Source organism: Leptodactylus fuscus, chromosome 6, assembly GCF_031893055.1.
Source record: "Leptodactylus fuscus isolate aLepFus1 chromosome 6, aLepFus1.hap2, whole genome shotgun sequence".
NCBI lineage: Eukaryota > Metazoa > Chordata > Amphibia > Anura > Leptodactylidae > Leptodactylus > Leptodactylus fuscus.
Window position 1 is genome coordinate 145,181,503 of NC_134270.1, and position 26,227 is coordinate 145,207,729.

Here is a 26,227-nt window from a genome sequence, read left to right on the forward strand (position 1 = left end):
GGCACTCTGGGAAAGCCAAGTGTGTAGTGAAGCAGCAACCAGCCGCCCCTGTGATGTCACAGCCCTATAAAAACCGGCGGCCATTTTAGGTACAGTCATTTCACACCACTCTTACAGCAGAGATAGACATCAGCAGAGACAGACATCAGCAGAGACAGACATCAGCAGGAGCTTGAGATAGTGATAGGAAATGGATAGAAGTTCCGGGAAAGAGAATTACAAGTGTAGGGAACGTATAGGGAGGAAATCAAACAAGAATATGAGGTGGTTGTGGCATCATTAACAGAAAGAATCCTAATATACATTGCAGCGCTCACTGCTATTATACTGCTGCTCATTACTCATACCTGTGTGTTCAAGGTGAAACAACAAACCTGTTACATTGCAGTACAGCAAAAAACTGAATGATCATCCAGGGGCTTATTATCTTCAAGGTAGAAAATTACATTCCTTTTTGCCTTGTATTAACTTGCAATTACATTTTTTTGAATTAACAGTATGTCAGACAGAGAAGCAGCAGGCCATGCACAGGGGAGGGTCACAGGACTAAATGTTTCTGGCGCAGGCACAGGTCGCAGCAGAGTAAGGGGACGTGGCAACAGGGGCCACTTAGAGAGGCCTGAGGTCCTAGTGTCAAGTATCATGTCTTGACCAGCAACCCAATGGTTGTAGACTGGTTGACTAGGTTATCCACTTAATCCCAAGTAACATCAGACACCCCCAGCGAAGAGTCCTGTACCCTCACGTGTCCTCAACCTGCCTCTGTAATTTTCTGTTCCCTCAGTTAGAGAAATACTTTATGCTGTGGGCTCAGAGCCGCTATACAATGAGGATGACCTACTACGGAACAGTCAGCAGCTAGTGCCCAGCCAAGATCTAGAAGAGACATCCACCGCTAACCTATGATAGGCGGGCAAGTAGTCATGAAGAGTTTGTGGTAGGAGTTGTAGTTGCAAGCTGTGAAGTTCCTGGCACAGAGGAGAACATGAGTGACCTGCAGACATTAATGGACAACGATGTAGCAGATCGTAATTAGGTGATGAAGGGTCTTCATCGTCATTGGAAGAAGAGGGTGGCAGCTTAAACATAAGGCGGCGGCGGGGTCAGCAGGGTGTCAGAAGTAGGAGGTCAGGTGCCAAACGGGCCTGGAATAGACCACTCGCTTTGCAGCAGCCTACCTGCCCAGAAAGCAGTGATGCAGGGGTTCGTGGAGGCTGTGATTGTAGCATTCAGTTAGTGCGGAGTGTGTGGCAGTGTTTTGTTAAAAAGCAGGGGAGGTGAACATGGCCATATATGTTCAATCTGTGGGCAGAATGTAAAGCATTGCCAGGGTACCAATGTTGGCATCACAGACCTGCATCCACATATGCAGCGGCACCATAAAAGAGCTGAGAGAGCTGTGAGTCCAATATGGTGGTCCAGCCTGCCGCAGGAACCTTTGTAATTACCCAGTGGCACGCACCCCATTTCAGGCAGTCAAGGTTCCATTACCTCAGCCGAAGGAAGCTGTGTGTCCTTCTAGTCAGTTATTGTGTCAGCAATCGATCAGAGAATCTATATTTGAGAGACAACAGTATGCATGAACTCCAACAGTGCAGAAGCTGAACGTGCTCCTGTCCCAGTTACTGGTGCTGCAGTCATTCCCTCTCCAATTGATGGACTCTGCACCTTTCAGAGAACTGATGGCTTATATTGAGCTGGGGTGGAAAGTCCCAAGCCGTCATTTCTTCATTTTCTTTCGTCATTTCAGAAGGTAGGCCAGTCCTTGAACCAGTTGGTGTCTGCTAAAGTCTACATCGGTGCTGACGTATGGAGCTGTAACTACGATCAAGGACGATATATGTCATTTATGGCCCCCTGGGTAAATGTGTTGCCTGCCCAGACACACCAGCAACTTGGACAGGTGACGCAGCTTCTGCCTCCACGTTCTAATGTCATTGGTACTGAAATGTCTGCCTCATCCTCCACTGCATCGTCCACCTCTACTGCAGGCACAACTCCCATTGCTCCTCCAGCATACCACATGTGCAGAGCACAGCAGTATCATGCTGTTCTACACCTCGTTTGCCTGGGCGAATGAATTTACTCACGGAAGGAACTCCTTTGTAGTCTAAATCAAGAAATCGAATCCTTGCTTTCTCCAAGAGAACTTAAAATCAGAACCATGGTAACCGACAACTGGAAAAAATGGTGTTGTCCAGCAGGTAATGCCATACTTAGGGTGCATTCACACTGAGTAAACGCTAGCTTATTCTGAACGTAAAACACGTTCAGAATAAGCGGCGTCTAAAGCAGCTCCATTCATTTCTATGGGAGCCGGGATACGAGCGCTCCCCATAGAAATGAATGGGCTGCTTCTTTTACTCCGTGCAGTCCCATTGAAGTGAATGGGGAGTGCCGGCGTGTACGCTCCTGCATGAGCAGAGCTTGCCGTATACGCCGGCACTCCCCATTCACTTCAATGGGACTGCACGGAGTGAAAGAAGCAGCCCATTCATTTCTATGGGGAGCGCTCGTATCCCGGCTCCCATAGAAATGAATGGAGCTGCTTTAGACGCCGCTTATTCTGAACGTGTTTTACGTTCAGAATAAGCTAGCGTTTACTCAGTGTGAATGCACCCTTAGAGTGCACCCTGCCACCCATTATCGAAAATACGCTGGACTCCTGGGCAGCCAAATTGGATTTGTGGCCGAAACTGGCCAAGTTTGCCCTGGAAAAGCTGTATTGCCCAGCCAGTAGTATGTCATCAGAGCAGGTATTTAGTGCAGTGTGGGCCATAGTTATTCTAAGGAGAACTCGCCTGTCCACCCAAGATTTGGATAGACTCACATTTGCAAAGATGGATCAGGTGTGGATCAGTCAGGCTTTCCACCCACCAATGCTTGATGCAACAGATTAAATATTCCATGCTGCCTCACCACACTCTGCCAGTGGGTCACTGTATGGCCTCCTAAGGCTGTTGCTACCACCACATTAAATCAACTTGCGGCTCTGTGGCCTACTCATACTGCTGCCACCTCTGCACTGTGCCACTGAATGACTGTATGGGCTCCTCATGCTTATTCCACCTCTTTATTCTGCCACTGGGTCACTGTATAGCCTCCTAAGACTGTTGCTACCTCCACATTATACCACCTTGCCACTGTGTGATTTACTCATGCTGCTGCCACTTCCGCTCTCTGCCATTAGCTGACTGTATGGGCTCCTCACGCTGCTCTAAACTCTGCACTCTGCCACTGGGTCACTGTATGATCTCCTAATGCTGATGAAACCTATTCATTCTGCCACTGGGTAACTATATGGCCTCCTAAGGCTGTTTTACCTCCACATTATATCAACTTGCCACTTCGTGGCTTACTTACGCTGCTGCCACCTCTACACTCTGTCACTGGGTGACTGTATGTGCTCCTCAAGCTGCTTTACCTTCTGCACTCTACCACTGGCTTACTGTATGGTCTCATAAGGCTTCTGCAATCTCCACACTCTTTACACTGGGTCACTGTATGGTTTCATAAGGCTATTGTAATCTCCACACTCTGTCACTGGGTCATTGTATAGCCTCCTCACGCTGCTGCCACCTCTACACTCTGCCACTGGGTCACTGTATGGTCTCATAAGGCTTCTGCAATCTCTATACTCTGCCACTGTGTCATTGTTTTGCCTCATAAGGCCCTGTTCCCACAGAATAACACACCGCTCATTCTAACACGTAAACACGTGTTGAGTGATTGCTTTAAAACAGATCCCATTGAATTCAATGGGTGTCGTCTTACACGTGCTACACATTGAAAACAATGGGAGGATTTTTAACCCATTGATTTCAATGTGTAGCATGCGTAAGACGGCACCCATTGAGGTCAATGGGATCTGTTTTGAAGCGATCACACTGACAGGTGTTTATGTGTCAGAATAAGTGGCATGTTACTCCATGGGAACGGGGCCTAAGGCTACTGCAATCTTCACACTCTGCCACTGGGTCATTGTATGGCCACATAAGGTTGCTCTAACTTCCACAATCTAACATTGGGTAACTCTATGGCCTCCTCACACTACTGCATTCTCTTCACTTTGCCACTTAGTTACTGTATGCTGCTGCAATCACCATATTCACTGTATGGCCTTCTTACACTGCCTCAACCTCCACATTCTATCAGTGGGTTACTGTATGGCCTAATAAGGCTGCTTCAACCTCCACACTCTGCCATTGGGTCACTGTATGGCCTTGTCACGCTGCTGCCACCTCCACACTCTGCCACTGGGTCACTGTATGGCCTTCTTACGCTGCTGACACCTCCTCACTCCACCACTGGCTCACTGTATGGCCTCATAAGGCTGCTGCAAACTCCACACTCTGTCACTGGGTCACTGTATGGCCTTCTTACACTGCTGACACCTCCTCACTCCGCCACTGGGTAACTGTTTGGCCTATTAAGGCTGTTGCTACCCCAATATAATATAAACTTGCCACTTTGTGGACTACTCACACTGCTGCCACCTCCACACTTTACTACTGGGTCACTGTATGGCCTCTATATGCTGCTGCAACTTCCACACTCTACCACTGGGTCACTATATGGCCTCCTCATGCTGCTACCACCTCCACACTCTGCCACTGGGTCACTGTTTTGCCTCATATAGCTGATTCAACCTCCACACTCACTGTATGGTCTCATAAGGCTGCTGCAATCTCCATACTCTACCACTGGGACACTTTATGGCCTTCTCTCTCTTCCTCAACTGCACACTCTACCACTGGTTTATACAAAAAAAGAAAAACATGGCCCGCACATCCCAATCTTATACATTGATCTAGTAGTGCTTCTCAGCAAATTCTACAATACTGAACATGAGGTTCTTAGTATACATATTGATCAAGGTGTATAAGCCCACTAGCCACTTCACGGCGACCTCTTTATAGTGGGTCCCTACTCTACTGGGTGTGGTGCCGCACAGCGACCGCCACAACCACAACACGGCGCCCACAGGGCGAGCGACCCAGCGGTCCGGCAACACCCCTGCCACCAGACCAAGCCCCCAGGGCTCCGGGCCGCGCCGCCCCATGGGCACCGCACCACAGAAGCAGCAGACACCACGCAACACCACACCATGTGAACAGATCTCAAAAATTCACCTTACCATATTGCCCCAGTCAGAGGACTGAGAGCTAGTAGGTGGGTCCCTTTTTGCAGTCTCCTGCTAATTAAAAACACCTGGGCAAAATGGGGGGAGTGCTGGTACCATGGCAAAACAAAAAAAATGGTGAAGGAAGAAACTTACCGGAAATATACAAAAAAAGAAAAACATGGCCCGCACATCCCAATCTTATACATTGATCTAGTAGTGCTTCTCAGCAAATTCTACAATACTGAACATGAGGTTCTTAGTATACATATTGATCAAGGTGTATAAGCCCACTAGCCACTTCACGGCGACCTCTTTATAGTGGGTCCCTACTCTACTGGGTGTGGTGCCGCACAGCGACCGCCACAACCGCAACACGGCGCCCACAGGGCGAGCGACCCAGCGGTCCGGCAACACCCCTGCCACCAGACCAAGCCCCCAGGGCTCCGGGCCGCGCCGCCCCATGGGCACCGCACCACAGAAGCAGCAGACACCACGCAACACCACACCATGTGAAAAGATCTCAAAAATTCACCTTACCATATTGCCCCAGTCAGAGGACTGAGAGCTAGTAGGTGGGTCCCTTTTTGCAGTCTCCTGCTAATTAAAAACACCTGGGCAAAATGGGGGGAGTGCTGGTACCATGGCAAAACAAAAAAAATGGTGAAGGAAGAAACTTACCGGAAATATACAAAAAAAGAAAAACATGGCCCGCACATCCCAATCTTATACATTGATCTAGTAGTGCTTCTCAGCAAATTCTACAATACTGAACATGAGGTTCTTAGTATACATATTGATCAAGGTGTATAAGCCCACTAGCCACTTCACGGCGACCTCTTTATAGTGGGTCCCTACTCTACTGGGTGTGGTGCCGCACAGCGACCGCCACAACCGCAACACGGCGCCCACAGGGCGAGCGACCCAGCGGTCCGGCAACACCCCTGCCACCAGACCAAGCCCCCAGGGCTCCGGGCTGCGCCGCCCCATGGGCACCGCACCACAGAAGCAGCAGACACCACGCAACACCGCTGGGTCGCTCGCCCTGTGGGCGCCGTGTTGCGGTTGTGGCGGTCGCTGTGCGGCACCACACCCAGTAGAGTAGGGACCCACTATAAAGAGGTCGCCGTGAAGTGGCTAGTGGGCTTATACACCTTGATCAATATGTATACTAAGAACCTCATGTTCAGTATTGTAGAATTTGCTGAGAAGCACTACTAGATCAATGTATAAGATTGGGATGTGCGGGCCATGTTTTTCTCTTTTTGTATACTACCACTGGTTTGTTGTATGGCCTCATAAGGCTGCTTTATCCTCCACACTCCTCCATTGGGTCACTGTACCCCCTCCTCACGCTGCTGCTACCTCTCTACTCGGCCACTGTGTCACTGTTTTGCCTCATAAGGCTGCTACAATCTCCACACTCTGCCCCTGGGTCACTGTATGGCCACATAAGGCTGCTCTAAACTCCACACTTTGCCATTGGGTAACTGTATGGCCTCCTAACACTGCTGCAATCTCCTCACTCTGCCACTTGGTTACTATATGGCCTCAGAGGGTTCCTGCAACCTCCACACTCTCCCACTGGGTTATTGTATGACCTCCTTATGCTGCTGCAACCTCCACACTCTGCCACTGGGTTGCTGTATGGCCTCCTCACGCTGCTGCAATCTCCTTTCTCTGTCACTTGGTTACTGTATGGCCTCCTAAGGCTGCTGTAAACTCTACACTCTGCCACTGGATCAGGGTATGATCGACTCTTGTTACTATCACTTCTACGCCCTGCCACTGGGTGACTGTATGGCTTTCTCACGCTACTGACACCTCCACTCTCTGCCACAGGATGACTCTATGTGCTCCACACACTGCTGACACCTTCGCTTCTGCAATCTCCATACTCTGCCACTGTGTCATTGTTTTGCCTCATAAGGCCCTGTTCCCACAGAATAACACACCGCTCATTCTAACACGTAAACACGTGTTGAGTGATCGCTTTAAAACAGATCCCATTGAATTCAATGGGTGCCGTCTTACACGTGCTACACATTGAAAACAATGGGAGGATTTTTAACCCATTGATTTCAATGTGTAGCATGCGTAAGACGGCACCCATTGAGGTCAATGGGATCTGTTTTGAAGCGATCACACTGACACGTGTTTATGTGTCAGAATAAGCGGCATGTTACTCCGTGGGAACGGGGCCTAAGGCTACTGCAATCTTCACACTCTGCCACTGGGTCATTGTATGGCCACATAAGGTTGCTCTAACTTCCACAATCTAACATTGGGTAACTCTATGGCCTCCTCACACTACTGCATTCTCTTCACTTTGCCACTTAGTTACTGTATGCTGCTGCAATCACCATATTCACTGTATGGCCTTCTTACACTGCCTCAACCTCCACATTCTATCAGTGGGTTACTGTATGGCCTAATAAGGCTGCTTCAACCTCCACACTCTGCCATTGGGTCACTGTATGGCCTCTTCATGCTGCTGCAACTTCCACCCTTAGCCACTGGGTTACTGTATGGCCTCATAAGGCTGCTTTAACTTTCACACTCTGCCACTGGGTCACTATATGGCCTCCTCATGCTGCTGCCACCTCCACACTCTGCCACTGGGTCACTGTTTTGCCTCATATGGCTGATTCAACCTCCACACTCACTGTATGGTCTCATAAGGCTGCTGCAATCTCCATACTCTACCACTGGGACACTTTATGGCCTTCTCTCTCTTCCTCAACTGCACACTCTACCACTGGTTTGTTGTATGGCCTCATAAGGCTGTTTTATCCTCCACACTCCTCCATTGGGTCACTGTACCCCCTCCTCACGCTGCTGCTACCTCTCTACTCGGCCACTGTGTCACTGTTTTGCCTCATAAGGCTGCTACAATCTCCACACTCTGCCCCTGGGTCACTGTATGGCCACATAAGGCTGCTCTAAACTCCACACTTTGCCATTGGGTAACTGTATGGCCTCCTAACACTGCTGCAATCTCCTCACTCTGCCACTTGGTTACTATATGGCCTCAGAGGGTTCCTGCAACCTCCACACTCTCCCACTGGGTTATTGTATGACCTCCTTATGCTGCTGCAACCTCCACACTCTGCCACTGGGTTGCTGTATGGCCTCCTCACGCTGCTGCAATCTCCTTTCTCTGTCACTTGGTTACTGTATGGCCTCCTAAGGCTGCTGTAAACTCTACACTCTGCCACTGGATCAGGGTATGATCGACTCTTGTTACTATCACTTCTACGCCCTGCCACTGGGTGACTGTATGGCTTTCTCACACTACTGACACCTCCACTCTCTGCCACAGGATGACTCTATGTGCTCCACACACTGCTGACACCTCCGCACTCCGCCACTGGGTCACTGTATGGGTGGTCAACAGTACGGACACAATATTGTACACCACTATACAGACTCTCTGTAGCCAGGAAATAGCTTTTTTTAATGTTATTTGCTGTGAATTAATTCAGAAAGAATCCAATCTTTTTGGGAAATCTGGGGAAGTGGCCAAAACTAATTTTTCTAAATTTAGCATATATCTATCAGCTTAATCTGGCACATGATATAGCAGCAAAGTCCTAGCCAGGTGAATGGGGTTAGGCTACAAACTAAGCACAAACTTTTTTCTACGTATATACGACACTGTGCTCACCCAAGCACTTTGGCCTCTTTAACCAACTGATTATTGGCAGTCCTAGGTGTCAGACCCTACTTATGACTTATTGATGACCTATCTAATGGATAAGTTATCAATATATAGTCCCAGAAACTCTGTAGGCTGGGGACCCAGGTTATGTATAAGCCGCAGTTTGCCTACAGTGGAAATTTCTGCGGAAAAAAAGCTGTGTTTTACATTCATAGCAAAGTGGATGGGATTTGCTAGAATGTGAAATATAGAAAAAAAATTACATTTGTAAAACACACACGCACACACGCACATATATATATTAGAGATGAGCGAATAAAAGCTGCTGAAGTGGAATTTGGTCTGAATTTCAGAAAATATTCGATTTGCATCGAATCTGAATTTCCTCATACTTCATGGCATGTGATGGCAAACCTATGGCGATCGTTTCTTTCAGCTGTGTGTAGGCCGCAGTCTGACTGCAGAGTGTATCCTCTGCCCCAACGCAGGCATGATGACATAAGTTATCAGTGCCTGCATTCAAAAGGAGGACACCCGGTTGCTCTTCATGGGACATAATAATAATAATAATAATAATAATAATAATAATAATAATAATAATAATTTTTTTTATTTATATAGCACCAACATGTTAATGACAACGCAGTGCCTACTTTGATCAAAGATGATAAGTGGTGATCAGTCAGCCTTGTTCTCTGAGAAGATTTTGTTAGTTTCATAAAAGAAAATTATCTGTTTACATATACACCCTTCATCTGCCCCCAGTTTCATGTCCCCCCTCCATCTCTGCCCCCAGTTTCATGTCCCCTCCATCTCTGCCCCCAGATTCATGTCCTCTCCATCTCTGCCCCCAGATTCATGTCTCCCCATCTCTGACCCCCAGATTCATATCCACCATTTCTGCCCCCCAGATTCATGCCCCCCCATATCTGCCCCCATATTCATGTCCCCCCTCCATCTGTGCCCCCATATTCATGTCCCCCTTCATTTCTGCCCCAAGATTCATGTCCCCCCTCCATCTCTGCCCCAGATTCATGTCCCTCCATCTCTGCCCCAGATTCATGTCCCTCCATCTCTGCCCCCAGATTCATGTCCCTCCATCTCTGCCCCAGATTCATGTCCCTCCATCTCTGCCCCCAGATTCATGTCCCTCCATCTCTGCCCCCAGATTCATGTCCCTCCTTTGCTGCCCCCAGATTCATGTCCCTCCATTTCTGCCCCCAGATTCATGTCCCTCCATCTCTGCCCCCAGATTCATGTCCCTCCATCTCCGCCCCCAGATTCATGTACCTCCATCTCTGCCCCCAGATTCATGTCCCTCCATCTCTGCCCCCAGATTCATGTCCCTCCATCTCTGCCCCCAGATTCATGTCCCTCCATCTCTGCCCCAAGATTCATGCCCCCCATCTCTGCCCCCAGATTCATGTCCTCTCCATCTCTGCGCCCAGTGTCAGGCCGTCCCCTCCTTCATCTGCCCCCAGTTTCATGTTCCACCTCTATGTGTACACACATTAAACTTACCTTCTCCGACGACTCCGAGTCCTCACTCCCCCGCCGCACTCTCTCTCTCTCTCGTGCGCTAACAGTTGTTGACACGATGTGACATCATCACGTAACATCACGTCTGCACAGCGAGTAGCAGCGTGAGTTTTGTACATCTGTGGCCAGCACAAAAGTCCCAAACTATGTCTCTAAACTTTAGAGACAAAGTTTGAGACTTTTGTGCGGGCCACAGATATGCCTGTAAAGGGCCGCATGCGGCCCGAGGGCGCATGTTTGACATGCCTGCTGTGGAGCATATAATACTGTGTTGGGGGATCAACTGTGGAGCATATAATAATAATAATAATAATAATAATAATAATAATAATAATAATAATATAATAATGTTTCAGGAGGGCCTGCTGTTGAGCATATAATATTGTGTGAGGGGGCCTACTGTGGAGCATACATATACTGTATATACTCGAGTATAAGCCAAGTTTTTCAGCACAGTTTTTGGGGACCCAAAGTGGAGCATATAATACTGTCTGGGGGCCATTGTGGAGAATCTAATACTGTGTGAGGCCACTGCAGGGCAGATTGTACTGTGTGGGGGCTACTGCCGGGCAGATTGTACTGTGTGGGGGCTACTGCTGGGCAGATTACATTGTGTGAGGTCCCTTCACTATTTATATCACACAATTAGTACAGGCTGTAATAACATTACACGGACACTATAAAACAAATCCTGTGTGATGTTAATAGTGAACATTAATTGTTCAAACATACCAAATACAGTACAAAGTTGTTTTACGTCATTGACTGCTCTGTAAAACTCTATTCACACGACTGTAATTTGTGAGTTTGAAACTATCGGTGTCCTGAATTTCACATTTTGACGTTGCAAATGGTTCTTATGAGAAGACACATGTCAAACATAAGATCCAAACCTTGTATGTCAAACAATGGAAGTTATAACGGAAGGGAAGGGTTAAACGAATGGAGAGGGTTAATGTCTAGAGATGAGCGAACACTATTCGAAACAGCCGTTTCAAATAGCACGCTCCCATAGAAATGAATGGATGTAGCCGGCACGCGGGGGGTTAAATGGCCAGTCTCCATGTCGGCTGCTTTCATTCACTTCTATGGGAGCTTACTATTCGAAGCTGTTTCGAATAATGTTTGCTCATCTCTATTCATGTCTTTCCTCAAGGTACCTGCTCTACTTCTTTCAGTGAAGCCTTTTATTGTAATTCAGATGGTAACAAATGGGCCTCATCCTATTATGCTCCTTCCTGAATGACGGCCTGCTGTTATCTACAGTTGGTTATTTGCAAGACTAAAGCCTTTGGCTGCAGTCTGAGGAATACTTGACCAACAGCTATCTCATCCCATCCCCAAACACAGGCTCTTTGGTGCATGTATACTGAAAAGGAAGAGAAGAGATGGGACGGCACTTGTAAGACATTTATGACATGTCCTGTGGATACTGTATGAGATGCCGCAGTCACAACCTGTATCCATGTTACCAGAAGGAGTGTCAGAATTTGGTTGACATTGTGATAGAATTTGTGAAGTGATACATAAAGTCTTGTGACTTGTAAACTGTAGTGCAGGTATCAAGATACAGAAAGTCCTATAAAATGGTGACTGAATGGCCGCCTCATATTGTACCAGTGTAAATAGCAGAGAAGCTGCAGAGCTGTCATTCATGGCAGTGTCTTATGCTTCACTATAGGCACTTTCTGTTGAGGTTGATATACAGGTCCATGGGAAGATGAATAAGTACCATAAACCTCAATGATTATTTTCTCTTCAGAAAAGTGTTGAGAAATTTCAGAACTCAATGACACTTTTTGGTATTGACTGAACAACCTCTTCTCCCTTTCCTCAACATAGGAAAGAAACTTCATTGTAGGTGTATAGGAACACAGTGGTGAGGGAGCCAAGAGAAAAATAAAATTATCGTTAGGTTTTTGGTTTGGTTAACAGAAATTAAAGTCACTGGTTTCTGAATAATGTCTCTTCTAAGTAGGCATGGTTCACTGACTGAAAATTACCGTACTAGAAGAATTGATAGCTAAAACTTCACTTTTAATATTATAATTTGAAAAATATTGTTGTAATAAAATAAATTGAGTCACCTGATCCGGTCACTGTGCCTATTGGTAATGTATACCGTATAACCCACACATAAACAGGAGGGAAAGAAGGAGGGAGGATGAGAAAATGAAAGGGAACGTTCTATAATATCCCTCAAAGCTAGAACCTGCAGAACATGTCACTAACTACTCGGCTATGGTCAGTGAATATTGCTTCAAAGCGCCCCCTAATGGTCGGACCACAACTGGGCCCCCCTCACCCATGGGCTTGTATTCAGGAGCATGACAGTTAGTCAGCTTCATGTCTTTTACTACTACTAAGCTATTGGTCTTGTGCTACTCCTAGGATTACAACAGGATCACCAGACCACATTGGTGCCACATCAGGTCAGTAGCCTCGGGTGAGGGGGTCCAGTTGTGGTCCGACCATTAGGGGGCGCTTTGAAGAAATATTCACTGACCATAGCCGAGTAGTTAGTGACATGTTCTGCAGGTTCTAGCTTTGAGGGATATTATAGAACGTTCCCTTTCATTTTCTTATCCCCCCTCCTTCTTTCCCTCCTGTTTATGTGTGGGTTATACGGTATACATTACCAATAGGCACATGTCCACTCATTCTTTGAATGGGATTGATTGAGTCAAACAACTTAGTGACCGGATCAGGTGACCCAATTTATTTTATTACAACAATATTTTAAAAATTATAATGTTAACAGAAATTTACCTCAGAAATGAGTCTGGTTATTCCCTGTGTATACATATTACCACAGAAATTTACCTCAGAAATGAAATATTGTATACACATTACTACATATGTGCACTTCAGTTTCCCATATCCTGATGTAACGTCTGATAGATTTATATAGGACAGGACTTTAACATCCCCAAATCTATTTTATTCTCTCACTTTTATTGTAATGGGGAAAATGTATCAAAATGAGAAAAAAATAAAATTGTCATGGCATAAGTGGTTGGTGTGGTCAAGAGAAATTTACCTCAGAAATGAATGTGATTATTCCCCTTTGTACACATTGGCAGATATTAAAGTTTCATGTTTAGTGTCTGATATATCTATACAGGACAGGACTTTCATGTATCCAAATATAATTTATTCTGTCAGTTTTATTTTGAAAGGGAAAATGTAGTGAAATATGAAAAAATATAATCTTTTGGTTCGTTCACAAATAGATGTAAATTACCTCATGAATGAATCCTATGTATGAGTTATAAGGCAGTTTGAAGACCTGTGTTCAGAGTAGAAAAAAAGGTCTAAGTAAAAGCTGGATATATATAGAGAGATGATAGATAGATAGATAGATAGATAGATAGATAGATAGATGATAGATAGATATAGAAATAGATAGATATAGAGATAGATAGAGAGATAGATAGATAGATAGATAGATAGATAGATAGATAGATAGATAGATAGATAGATAAGAAGTGGAAAAAATGGCAGCACTCCAACATTTAGAAAAAGTGTGGGTTTATTCCAGGCAGCGACGTTTCGGTTCTTATCCGAACCCTTTTCAAGCAAAGAAGTGAGGAAAACCACCAGTTTAAATCACAACCACATCATATGGTGCATAATTGCAATTAATTACTCAGCATGTGGAAACAATGTATCACAACATCAAAACACACTTAGGGGGCATTCACACTACGTAACGCCAGCGTGTATCACAGCCGTACACGCCGGCGTTATAGCAGGGCTGCCGAACACTTCCCATTCATTTCTTTGGGAGCCGGCATGCGAGCGCTCCCCATAGAAATGAATGGGCTGCTTCTTTCACTGCGAGCAGTCCCATTGAAGTGAATGGGAAGTGCCGGCGTATACGGCAAGCTCTGCTCATGCCGAGCCGTACACTCCAGCACTTCCCATTCACTTCAATGGAACTGCTCGCAGTGAAAGAAGCAGCCCATTTTTTTCTATGGGGAGCGCTCGTATGCCGGCTCCCATAGAAATGAATAGAGCTGCTTTATACGCCGCTTATTCTGAACGTGTTTTACGTTCAGAATAAGCTTCAGTATACGTAGTGTGAATGCCCCCTTAGGTGGAGTGAAAGATACAGTGTAACAAAGTGCTATAAATATACGATGATCTAGTAACATTTTTCAGATCAATACAAAGTGACACATATATGTAAAAAAAAATAAAAAATCACACCATATAAAAATATTTATAGATATGAGGAGGAGGAACATCCACTTACTTTCACTAGTACCATGGGCATTTATTCATACATCGCAGTGTCCACGAAACGTCGCTGCTTGGAATAAACCCACACTTTTTCTAACTGTTGGAGTGCTGCCATTTTTTCCACTTCTTATGTAAAGTTGAAGATTAGCCATCTTCTAGTTCGGCTTTGCACCCAGTTTGTATGCTGTGCTGATTCTGCATTTTTTTCTACAATTTTTTTCTGCTAGATAGATGGATGATAGAGTTTTTGTTGCTTTCTTAGTTGCAGATTTGCCATGTTTTTCGAGCCGAAGTCAGACATAGATTTGACAAGAACAAAAAATATAAGTCCTTCCTTTATATTACCTAATTTTCCTGCATCTAGTTCTGGTTTTCACTAAAAATCTGCACCACAGAAAGCAACAAAAACTGAACGTGTGTTTTCAACCTAAAGATTCCATTCATGCATCAAAATAACATTGAAAAAAAAATGCTTGAAGTTTTTGGTGTTTTTTATTTTTACTTTACATATAAAACTAATGTGTTTGATCTAAAAACTCGGTACAGTATTAAAATCTATGATATTTGCAATAAATCTTATATGTCTGTCTGGTTTCCTTCCACACTCCAGAGACGTACTGATAGGGAAATGTAGACTGTGAGCCCTATATGGGACAGTGCCGGACAATGTTTGTAAAGCGCTGCGGAATATGTTGGTGCTATACAAGTCACCTAAATAAATAAATAAATAAATAAATCACAACTAAACCCGTGTGAATACATCTTTAGGTTTCCTACCAACATAGTTTTGTGGCTTTTTTGCCAATGTATTTCATGCACTTTTATAAGCATTTCTAATGCTATTTTTTTTTTCTCACACATTTTTACATGCATTTTGTTTTACCTACCAATCCATGGAAAATGCCTATAAAAACCTGACAAAAGCATGCGGTTTTGAAGGGAAAAAAAATAACAAAACTCGACAGCAACCGGAAATTCGCTATGATTTCTTTACTTTCTTGCCTATAGAGCTCTGTACACACATAGTTTGTAGTATTAGAAATAAATAGGCATTTTTTTTTTTAGAAAAACACAACAAAATAATGCAAAACATTTATGTTTGCTTGGATCCACCATTTTAGATCTAAAGTCACATGTTTTAAGTGTATTCACTGTGACTATAATAGGATTAATTAAATATGAATAGAAGATTCATTCTCTGGACAACAAGGTACAGAAACCTGAGGACAACCTATTAACACCCCGCCCTCTTCTAGATGGGGCGACCAATCACTGCAATGGATTCAAATGCAGCTCCGCCCTGAAAGTTCCATTTTATCTGTCAGAAAAGTCTACAGACCATAGAACTTCTGTTTGTAATACAGAGAGACATCTCAACTCACCTGGACTGAAGGACCACAGAGGAATCAACATGGGCGACAAATCTGAAAGTAAGTCTTTGGCTTTATGCATCTTACTATAATGATTAAAGGGACACTCCATAGTCTGTCACTCTGATCTGCAAGGGAGATTTTTGTTTTTGGGTGATTTTTTTTGCACTTTATCTGTTATTCTGCAAATTATCTAAGCATTGGCAATCATCTGCTTGATGCGCAGTGTGAACAAAGATCATGCAACAAAGTTTGTGGGGAGGCTTGTGGAGCATCTGCCTACCTGCCCCTTACAGATTGGGGGCTGTGCTGTATTAGGGATCGTTCACACGGTGTAACGTCCCGCGAGATTTGGCACGTGTACGCCGCGTGACCCTTTGCGTGCCGTACACGCTCTCATTCATTTCAATGGGAGCGGGGATTGTATGCGCCGCGCTAGTTTGCGGCCGTGCATTTATTCATGGCCGCAAACTAGCGCGGCGCATACGATCCCCGCTCCCATTGAAATGAATGGGAGCGTGTATGGCACGCAAAGGGTCACGCAGCGTACACGTGCCAAATCTCGCGGGACGTTACACCGTGTGAACGAGCCCTTGGAGAGTTTGAAGTGACAACTGGAGGGAGAGGGGGGAGAATTTCACAACTATAATAAAACAGCTTGTCAGTGAGGAAAAGTTGATTTTGAAGGTCCCAGAAAGGGGATCAAAGTCCTCCCTAAGTATTATAAGGGAGCCTATAACATGGAAGACCTCTGTAGTGTAGAGAGAGGTGATTATGGGTTTTTGGGTCTGTTGTGCCAGACCATGTGCTTGTAGTGTCTTTGCTCCCATGTGTTTCTTTCCATAAACTTTGCTCCATTGTATCTCTTGTACTTTCCACCATGTGTGTTTCTGATATGCTGTTGGATACTTTGTGGCCACCATAATTCTTCAGCCTCCCAAGTCCATGTCACCCAAAATGGCTGATACATTAGGTAGCTGGCTCCTCCTGAATGAATACACTTGCCCATGCCCAGAGCATGTGTGTAACTCACCTCCCCCATCTTTTGGAAAGGGAGAGAGAAGAGTGGTGGTGGTGGTGGTGGTGGTGGTGGTGGGGGCTTCTGCCTACTGTCCTGTAGGCTTGCAAGTGTATCACATGGACTGTACATTATATGTGGACATTTTGACAGTGCTGTATAGAAAGATGTATGCATTTTATTTTATGTATTATATGTACAGTTTTATACTTTAATGTGGATTGTCCTGTAAATTACAAAGTATTTTTATTTATGCATTTATTTTACTTCCTTCCTTACTGTACATACCTGATAGTTCTCCCCATCTACATGCTTGTCCTCATGATCAGGGGTCCCCCTGCCATTACACACTTATTCCATGTCCTATAGATAGGCAATGAATGTTAGTAGGAAGATCCCTTTAGAGGACTTTAAACCAAATCCAACTCTTTGCATCCTGCAGTAAGTGTCACTCCGCTGACTCTGGCACCCTGTCTATAGTCCCCACAGTTTGGGAGAAACCAATTTTGTTTCAGCCCTCAATATGCTAATGTATAGTGTCAGGTGGGTGATGCTTATCTGTGAAGGACCACCTCCTCACAGTAGAGCCAGATTCCTATATCAGCTGCTCAACCTGACATGAGCACTGACAGCTAAGGAACTGTGTAGACTAGAGAGAAAGTGTATCCCATATAATGGAGTGCTGCCTATTGAGGGATGTGAAGAGTTGGTGTAAAGGAAGCAATCCTGGGGATATGCAAAACCTTATGTTCCCTTATTACTGTATTGCTGACATTTGTGATGTGATCTGTTGTCAATCTAATGTATATGACTCTCTACTCTCCCTTTTGGTCTGATTTAGCTGATAGTATCTATCCATATCCACCCTTTTATTACAAGGGTCCCTAATGTCCCCACAATACCTGTGTGTCGTCTTTCACAGAGTGAATTTTGAGCATAGAATATTTTATTTTTTTATTTTTTTGTAATAGCTGAACAACTATTTTTGTAAATTTTAAAAGTATTTATATTTTTGGAAATCTAATCTAATTTATATTTATAATTTATATATACTAAGAGTTATTGGAAATCTAATACTAACCAGAACTATTTTTCCTGCAACATGAAATTAAATATTGCAGGGTTCAGTTCTTTTAGATACTTGCAGACATAGATTGGGCAGAATAGCCCCATACACTCCCACGAGGCAGCCATTTTGTGGGATGCCTTCAACTACTGTAATGTTTACACCTGTCAGGTGCTTTTTTTTTTTTTTTAGAATTGTTAAGGTCTACATTTTATATATTTTTTATAATGGTTATGATCTCCATTTTATATTATATTATTATTATTATTATTATTATTATATACTAATAAATAATAGCATGGTCTATATTTTATATATTTTTTAAATAATTTTTTGGTCTACATTTTTATATATTATTTTGTTTTTTTTTTATAATTGTTATGGTCTATATTTTATATTTTTTATAATGGTTATAATCTATATTTTTTATATATTTTTTTTATAATTGTCATGGTCTATATTTTATAATTATTATTATATTAATAAAAATGTAATATTGTTATATATTCATAATTAATAAATATTAATAATATATTATTGTTATTATAATTTTTTTTTTTTTGTTTTTTTTGTTTTTGCTTTTTCCACCCTAAACTGACCCATCATATGCAGCACCAAGTAATAACCTTTCCTAATATTTATATTATTACTTAGATAATAATACACATAAACATCAGAAATGCTATTATATAGAGATTTGTACCATTGTTTAACTCCCCTTGTCTTATATTACAGAATCAGTCAAGAAGGAGGAGGATCAGACCAATCACATAAATAATGAATCTGAAAGAGAAAGCACAAGTAATAATCCAGATGGAGAGAGTAGCAAGAATAGTCAACCTGCAGAAAAAGGCAAGAACAACACTGCAACGAAAAGAAAAAATGTAGCAAAAGGTGAAGAATCGGGAAACATTCCCTCAGAAAGAGGCGAATGTAGCAAAAATATTCTAGAAAGTGGAGAATGCAGCGACAGACAATCACCACCTGAATCACCATCTGAATCACCACCTGCCAAAAAGAAGCGCAAAGGAAATCTGCCCAAAGAGGCTGTGAAAGTTTTTAATAACTGGCTAGATGACCATATGGAGAAACCCTATCCTACAGAGGAAGAAAAAAATAAATTTGTACAACAAACTGGACTGACAAAGACACAGGTAAAATTCTAAAAGTTTTTGTCCTATAACACTTACCATAAATTGTGGGCCGCGCTATATCTCAGGTCACACACACCTTACAGAATTCCAACACTGACCACTAAAAATACATTGTGTATACACTTATTTGTGCTGTCATATAGCAGTTCTGAGTCTTCCTATCAGAAGCCACTTGTTTAGGATGAGGGCTTGTTTTCTGGAGGGATTTGCCTCTCTTTAGCTGTTGGCAGTAAAGGCCATGTTCACATTTTATAATGGTGTGGCAGGAAGACGATATTTCTACAGCAAATTATTGATCCAAAAGGTTTTGTCACATGACTGTGTTCTTTGCTAATGGTAGGTGATGTTGTGCAGAGGGCGACCCGTTGTACTAATCTTTCCCCAGTGGGGTGGCTAAAAGTGGGGTCGTCTGAACCCTCCTAAAACACACATACATACTGTATAATACATAGATCTTAGCCATAACAAAACAGGCAAATCTAAAAAAAAAACACCACAAGGTTATTTTGTTTTCTTTCTTTCTTTCACTGTTTCCATATGCTTCTATAGAGAGCAGGTAAAAAGTGAATACAAACACAACCCCTAAATAGCTCCACTCTTGTCATCAGCCTGTATCTGGTATTGCAGATTGGCCTCATTGCAGTGAATGGAGCTGTGCTGCAATACCAGACAAAACCTAAGGGTAAGAGTGGTGCAATGTGTGATTAGCATGATTAGTTTTTTTGACAGTTGTAAAGCTATAATATTGCTTGGACATGTAATAATATGACTGATTTCTTTTCTCTCTTTACCTGTAGGTTAGCGACTGGTTTATAAATACTCGTCGTAGAAAATTGTGCCTTAAGAAAGGAAAAAAGCCTAATCAAAGCAAAATCCCTCCAAGGGGAAACAGAGCCCATCAGTCTCCTGCTCATGCTCCAAGTACATCGGAAAATGCCACAAGCACCCCCACGCAGAACTCCTCAAGACCACAAGTGGAGCAGACAACCTTTTCAAGTATGTTGGTTGTTTCCTCTTATCCACCAAGCACAGGACATGTGATCTACACAATCCCACATCAAATTCAGGCGTTTGCACTTCCACCCAATTGCATTATAAGGCAAAATGTAGCCCAAGCCATGAGAAATAAAGAAGACGGCACATCTTCACAGGAACCCAAGAAGCGACCTCGCTGCTCAGAAGATGTTGTGAAAACCCCCCCTTCATCCCCCCTATCTACCTTTCCTAATTCATCGATGAGGCTTACTTTGTCTACCTCTTCTCTACCTCCACCTGTCTCTCCTGCTTCCGCTATCCCTCCTCCTTTGGCTAGCTCTCCACCTTTGCTTATCACTCCCCCTCGGTCTGTCTCTCCTCCACCATCTTCTTTGGATGCTACTGCTTCATCTTCTGCTCCTGCTCCATCTATCACTCTTCCTCCTGACAGTGAAAATCTCAGCAAATTGGAGATTCTGGCACATGTAGCTACACTGTACCTGGAGAGAAATCTGTAAAGCTGAGGAGGCCGAACATGAAGATGTTCTACCCTCCCATATTAGTGTGGGACAATGAGCCCAACCAGTTCCATGAGTGTTTTGTATTTTTGGGGGTTATCTTGAATGTACCGATCCACTCCATCTATGTCTGCAAAGAACGCACAAGCCCTGAGGGCTCTTTACAGAAAAACGGGGACATTCACACTACTGTTATAAATGTCCATTGCTCTGATCCTTCATAGCTACATGCTACAGTATCTGTTTATATTTCTGTGTACTTCATAGGACGAGAGCCACGGATATTGATGGTAATAAAGTCAGTGATGCAGATGGAGACCCCTCTGTCTGGCGTCCATTCCCATTTACTCGAATGTTAAAAGATAAAAAAAAAAAAATGAAGCAAGTTTTTTGCCTTCGTGTTTTTCTTCCATCATGTAGTTTTGTTATTTAAATGTGTATATATTTGTTTTACATAAGAGTAAATGGAGATAAGATTTGTGCTCCATCTGTATCAGACACTTCACTCCTGTTAATGTCCATTGCTGTCATCCTATGATGCATGAGAGCAGGGAACTGTAGTGTGAATTTACCCTAAGGTAATTGGTTTTAATTATATTGTATGAACGTTTAGCACTTACTGCTAAATCCATTTATAAAATTGCCAACTGTTTATACTGTTGTTGGGATAGATAAAAATGTAGCACCTTGATACAAAAGGAGGGCGGCCATTCTGTGGACCCTTGTAGCATATATGCTGCCGCCTCCCTCTGCACTTTATTGGACATTCTGACCCGGCAATGTTCAGGCCTACACATATTGGCATTTGGAGCAAGTTCTTGCACAGGGCAATAATACAACCTTCTCACCTTTCTCAGCATCCATCGCCTACATTGTCGCTTGGTTATTATTAAAGTGTTTGTTGGGGGGGGGGGGGTCATATATGCAGCTTCCTTGTAGACACTGCTTACTTAGATATATTTGAATGTTTGTTGCCAAACTATTGTATCTTTCAGTGTTTACTTGGATGAATTTTTATTATTTTTTTTTAATATAACTTTGGTTTTCAGTATGACGGTTGGCAGAAATCTCACCATAGTGAGTGTCAAAATAGAAAAAAATCAGTATTTCTTTTAATTATGTGTCAGAATCCTCCCAAAGGCTTTGGATCAATCAAAATATGAAATTTCCTGGTATAACACAAGATGACAAAATAATTACATGAACCTCATTATTATTATTAATTTACTTATTTCAATATACAGATATGCTGGGTTTTATGACTCTACGGTATACATTACAGAGAGCGGGCGATATTGTTGGGTGTTTCTTTTTCATATGGCTCTCTACAGTTTATATTTACATGTATAACTATGACGGGTAATAAAGGAGGAATCCTAAACAGTTTTATAAGCTAGATGATACAATTTTTGAAGTGTTTTATAATTGTCATATTTTTAGCACCTGCCGACCTCATATACAGTATTTATAAAAGTATACATATCTGTGCAATCTTACTTTTTATATTGTGAAATAAAACTTTTTTGTTACTGAGTTTGCATGTATGAAAGTATAAATGACAAATCTTACCTCTTCTTAAAATAAATGAAGTTATTTTGGTTTGTAATTTTTATACCAGATGTCTTAAAGTTAAGGGTGCATTCACACGGAGTAAAATGGAGTGTAATTTGGAGTGTTTTTTTTTTACACGTGGCGTTTACGGAGCGCTTCCGTAAACGCTCCATTTACGCTCCGTAAACGCCACGTGTAAAAAAAACACTCCAAAATACACGTGTAAATTTTTTACACGTGTAAGGGCTCATTCACACTATGTAAACGCCAGCTTATTCTGAACGTAAAACACGTTCAGAATAAGCGGCGTATAAAGCAGCTCCATTCATTTCTATGGGAGCCGGCATACGAGCGCTCCCCATAGAAATGAATGGGCTGCTTCTTTCACTGCGAGCAGTCCCATTGAAGTGGATGGGAAGTGCAGGCGTGTACGGCTCGGCATGAGCAGAGCTTGCCGTATACGCCGGCACTTCCCATTCACTTCAATGGGACTGCTCGCAGTTAAAGAAGCAGCCCATTCATTTCTATGGGGAGCGCTCGCATGCCGGCTCCCATAGAAATGAATGGGAAGTGTTCGGCAGCCCTGCTGTAACGCCGGCGTGTACGGCTGTGATACACGCTGGCGTTACGTAGTGTGAATGCCCCCTAAAAATTACACTCCAAATTACACTCCATTTTACTCCGTGTGAATGCACCCTAAGCGGTTTTATTATCTTTTTTTTATGAGAAGCAGTGTGATGTAGCTGGATGACATGTAGGTATCCTATGGACAAGGTTAGTATTTCCTACTCTGCTGTATGTACGATTATACAGAAAACTGGCTTTTATTGATCTAAGGGCTCGTTCACATGGAATAAACGCGCCGCACAATGTGGCGCATTTACGGCGCGTGTACGCCGCACCGCGCACCGTAAAAAAAGTGGCGTACACGCGCCGTAAACGCGCCACATTGCGCGGCGCGTTTACTCCGTGTGAACAAGCCCTAAATGTGCCAAGAAAACATCATCTGAGTCTCCTCTGGTTCTCGGTAAATCTAGATGTGATATTCTGTCTTCTACAGCGGTGTGAAGCCATTTTTCTGTACACCCCTTGTGAGGGCAGTTTTTAGCATTTTGCAGTGAGGGTCTACAAATACAACTTCTAAAAACGGATCACACATGGGGTGAATGAGAAGTGGCTTTACGCCGGTGGCTGCATCCTCTGTTACTCATACCAGGTTTGTCTGAACGGACAAGAATCTAGGAGGGAGAAAAGATGAGCTCATATGCACACACACACATATATACACACACTAATACACACACACACGCACATACACATATATACACACAAACACATATATACACACATACACTAACACACACACACACATACAAGCAGAGTCAATCCTTATAGAAGAGTCCCGATTACTCCGCCCCCACACACAGATACAGGGACGGCTGTCAATCACTGTGTGTGGGCGGAGTAATCAGGACTCTCATTGTCTCTTCTAGGAGTCCTGACATCATTTACTCTACATTGTACTCTGAAATCTATTTTCAAAACATAAAAACCTATATATATCCCCTATATTAACCCCTTCTGCCCTTATCACACACATACATCTATATGTCACAGCTCAATTTCTCCCCGTCATCACCTGAACTTGTCACTTGGTTGATTCACCACTAGATGGAATTTCACCGCTAACTCCTTACAGTATTATATCTTGAACTCTATGATAGAACCTTATGCACTACATCCGCCTGTGAAGGGAATTTAGAAATTTGTTTTATCAACAGATGACTGCTATGCAAATGTATTATTGTTGGAAAACTGGTGCTAAAAATGACATGTGAATAAAAGCTAAAGGGAACCTCCACCTTTTTTTAATCATAAGAATGGACTATTGATTTAATGTTCATTTGAGAACAAAGAATGTAGCTATTATGTGTCCTGCAGGCTGCTGGATACGTAATCTGGCTCTGAGAATGGATCCCTGTATCAATTGTCAGTGGGCTAGTAAATGTGACTGTTAGGGCTCGTTCACACGGAGTAAACGCGCCGCACATTGTGGCGCGTTTACGGTGCGTGTACGCCGCGGTTTTTTTACGGTGTGCGATTACGCTCAGGTAAGTTTTGGCAAACTCCAGCCTGGCTTTTTTATGTCTCTGGGTAAGAAGTGGGGTCTTCCTGGGTCTCCTACCATACAGTCCCTTTTCATTCAGACGCCGATGGATAGTACAGGTTGACACTGTTGTACCCTCGGACTGCAGGGCAGCTTGAACTTGTTTGGATGTTAGTCGAGGTTCTTTATCCACCATTCGCACAATCTTGCGTTGAAATCTCTCGTCAATTTTTCTTTTCCGTCCACATCTAGGGAGGTTAGCCACAGTGCCATGGGCTTTAAACTTCTTGATGACACTGCGCACGGTAGACACAGGAACATTCAGGTCTTTGGAGATGGACGTGTAGCCTTGAGATTGCTCATGCTTCTTCACAATTTTGCTTCTCAAGTCCTCAGACAGTTCTTTGGTCTTCTTTCTTTTCTCCATGCTCAATGTGGTACACACAGGAACACAGGACAGTGGTTGAGGCAACTTTAATCCATTTCAACTGACTGCAAGTGTGATTTAGTTATTGCCACCACCTGTTAGGTGCCTTAGGTAAGTAACAGGTGCTGTTAATTACACAAATTAGAGAAGCATCACATGATTTTTCAAACAGTGCCAATACTTTTGTCCACCCCCTTTTTAATGTTTGCTGTGGAATTTTATCCAATTTGGCTTTTTGACAATTCTTTTGTGGTTTTCCATTGAAGACAAATTAAATGAAGATAATAATACCAAAGAATTTGTGATTGCAATCATTTTCTGGAAGAAACTGAGTATTATCTGACAGAATTGCAGGGGTGCCAATTCTTTTGGCCAACACTGTAGGTCTTACCCCTGCACTTAATCCAGCTCTGCTGTGTCCTCCGTCACCCCATGTAGCCCATACCTGCCCACTGACAGCTGTCTGTGCCCTTAGCACTGCCTGCCTCGCTCTGTTGCCCTAGAGATGGGAGGTTTTAAGTTACAGCTCTCCTAAAAGGGGAGGGTAGGAGGCTTGTCCTGGGTGTGCAAGTGCCCAGGAAAACAGCTGGGATGGTCTGTAGGATTTCATCCAAAGCTTTTGTACACAAGTTCCCTTAACCATGTGCACCCAGTGTATGGATCAGACACAGCACAGTTACAGCGGTTGACACTTTATGTCTAATGTGACAACTTGCTAAAAATTTGCATTGCTAAAGTTGATCATACACTTTAGATGTTAGCTGTCAGCCAAACATGCAGGTGTTCTCTAAAGGGACGGGGAGGACGCAGTTGTCAGACACCTCTGAGACTAAAGGATCAGTCATGTTGAATTCCATCTGGTTCATATCTCCTCCTGTCAAGAAAAAGTCAGAAGACCCCCATATACTTTAGATGGTGAGTCAGTCCCACCAAAATCTGCAAATTCAGCTGACATTTATCTATGTGTATGCCCAGCTTGAAGGGAGTCTGTCAGCAAGGTGAAGCATATTAAACCAGTAACACAGATAGAAAGATAGATAGATAGATAGATAGATAGATAGATAGATAGATAGATAGATAGATTCACCTGAATGTTACGCCTTTGTCCCCCAGGAAAAACTGATGAGTCATCTGGAGCAATGAGGGTGGCTCCATTGCTCCATATTGCTTTAATGTGCCCCTTTCCTTATTTCAGTGACATGGCCAGGAATCTATAAGCTATACTGAACTCTCACCTGGCCCTGTGTTCACAGTATGGGGCGTTGAAGTTTGGAGTAATGGAGCCACCCACAATGCTCCAGACTGTTCATTTGCATATGGTAAAACAAAAGACTATTTCTGTAACGGAGGCATTCATTTCCATGGGGAAAAGTTGTACAATGTAACTGTGTGACTGGTTTAATATGCTGCACCCTGGTGAAAAGGGTTTTAATGGATGTATACACATGTCCTATAGGATAGGTCATCAATATTA

General features: G+C 43.3%; 1 protein-coding gene and 1 long non-coding RNA gene across 2 annotated transcripts in view; one reads left to right on the plus strand and one right to left on the minus strand.

Annotated features, from left to right (window-relative positions):
* Positions 1 to 11,829, plus strand: part of EMILIN3 (elastin microfibril interfacer 3) — a 200,900-nt gene extending 189,071 nt beyond the window's left edge. Inside the window, exon 5 of the mRNA XM_075277457.1 lies at positions 11,810 to 11,829. The gene's annotated coding sequence lies outside the window, so the exon portion shown is untranslated. The remainder of the gene's footprint in view (positions 1 to 11,809) is intronic.
* Positions 7,582 to 26,227, minus strand: part of LOC142208785 (uncharacterized) — a 176,942-nt gene continuing 158,296 nt past the window's right edge. The window contains exon 4 of the long non-coding RNA XR_012716909.1: positions 7,582 to 7,613. This is a non-coding gene — a long non-coding RNA (uncharacterized LOC142208785). The remainder of the gene's footprint in view (positions 7,614 to 26,227) is intronic.